This window comes from Etheostoma cragini, chromosome 13 (genome assembly GCF_013103735.1).
Source record: "Etheostoma cragini isolate CJK2018 chromosome 13, CSU_Ecrag_1.0, whole genome shotgun sequence".
Lineage (NCBI taxonomy): Eukaryota > Metazoa > Chordata > Actinopteri > Perciformes > Percidae > Etheostoma > Etheostoma cragini.
In genome coordinates, this window is record NC_048419.1 from 6,955,140 (window position 1) to 6,957,361 (window position 2,222).

The window sequence follows — 2,222 nt, forward strand, 5'->3', positions numbered from 1 at the left end:
ACCATCCGCTTCCATCTGCTCAGCTCTCCAGGCCAACCCCTAATCCTGGGCTACCCTTGGCTCCGTCTCCACAATCCTTACCTCGATTGGGCCTCCGGAACTGTGAAAGAGTTGGGGGTCACCTGCCACCTGACCTGTTTGCGTGCTGCCTCACTGCCTCCTGGCTCAGTACCCCCCAGCATTGCCCCCGACATTTCTAATGTTCCTGACTGTTACCATGGTCTCCGAGAGGTGTTCAACAAGACCAAAGCCATGTCACTGCCCCCACACCGTCCGTACGACTGTGCCATTGATCTTCTCCCTGGTACTGCTCCACCCAAAGGTCACCTCTACTCACTATCCCCTCCGGAGAGAAAAACTATGGAGGAATACATCAGGAACTCCCTGGCAGCTGGACTTATCCGCCCGTCTTCCTCTCCTGCTGGTGCCGGGTTCTTCTTTGTGGGGAAAAAAGATGGTTCTCTTCGCCCCTGCATTGATTATCGAGGTCACAGTGAAGAACTGGTACCCTCTGCCTTTACTCACCTCTGCTTTTGAGCTGCTCCAGGGATCCACTATCTTTACAAAACTGGACCTTAGGAATGCTTACCACCTAGTGCGAGTAAGGGAGGGTGACGAGTGGAAGACTGCATTCAACACCCACACCGGCCATTACGAGTACCTGGTAATGCCATTTGGCCTCATCAACGCCCCAGCGGTATTCCAGGCGCTGGTCAATGATGCGCAATGACATGCTGAATAAGTTTGTCTTCGTGTACCTGGACAACATCTTAATATTCTCCACAACTCTGTCTGAACACATCCGTCATGTCCAGCTGGTTCTTCGTCGACTCCTGGAGAACTCTCTCTATGTCAAAGCAGAGAAGAGTTCCATGCTAAGACTGTGTCATTCCTGGGATACTTCGTCACTGAAGGCAATATCCAGATGGACCCCGCAAAGGTCTCGGCAGTCACCTCCTGGCCAGTTCCGAGGAATAGAAAGATGTTGCAGCAATTCCTCGGCTTTGCCAATTTCTACCGGAAATACATCCGGAGCTACAGCTCCGTCGCCGCTCCCCTCACAGCTCTGACTAGCATTAAACACCCTTTTTTCTGGACCCCAGAGGCCAACACCGCCTTTCATACCCTCAAGGCCCGGTTCACCACTGCCCCCATCCTCCAGATGCCGGATTCAGACCGGCAGTTTGTTGTCGAGGTGGATGCTTCAGATGTGGGTGTCGGGGCCATACTCTCTCAACGGGCAGGAGAGGACAACAAGCTGCACCCCTGTGCATTTTTTTCTCGCCGGCTTTCTCCTGCAGAGCGCAATTATGATGTTGGAGACCGTGAGCTGTTGGCTGTCGAGCTTGCCCTGGAGGAGTGGCGTCACTGGCTGGAGGGGTCCGCAGTTCCGTTTCTGGTCTGGACTGATCACAAAAATCTCGAATACATCCGCAATGCCAAAAGTCTTAACCCCAGACAGTCCCACTGGGCTTTGTTCTTCACCAGATTCAACTTCACCCTGTCATACCTCCCAGGTTCTCGAAACACCAAGCCGGACGCTCTCTCCCGTCAGTTCCAGAAGGATGACATCCCTTCCCAGGAACCTGCATCAATTTTGCCTGATCCCTGCGTTGTAGCTGCCCTGACCTGGGATATCGAGGTGGAACTTCAAGAGGCCCTCCGTGGCCATCCCAGTCCCAGTGCATGCCCAGACGGTCGTCTCTTCGTCCCAGAGAATTTGAGGTCCTGGGTCATACAGTGGGGACACAACTCCCGCCTTGCCTGCCACCCAGGCTTCGCCCGCACCTGCCATCTCCTTGCCCAGCGATTCTGGTGGTCTTCTTTGAGAAAGGATGTCCGGGAATTCGTCCGTGCCTGCCCCACCTGCAATCAGAACAAGTCCTCCACTCGGCCCCCCGCTGGTTTACTCCAGCCCTTGCCTGTGCCCACACGACCCTGGTCCCACGTCTCCTTGGACTTTGTAACCGGCCTCCCACCATCAGGTGGGATGACTGTCATTCTCACTGTGGTTGACCGGTTCAGCAAGATGGCACACTTCATCCCCCTCCCTAAACTGCCATCGGCCAGAGAGACTGCCCAGGCTGTTCTTGATCACGTCTTCCGTCTTCACGGGCTGCCCAGGGATGTTGTTTCTGACTGATGCCCGCAATTCACCTCTACATTCTGGAAGGAGTTCTGCCGCCTGCTAGGGGCCACAGTGAGTCTCACCTCTGGGTTCC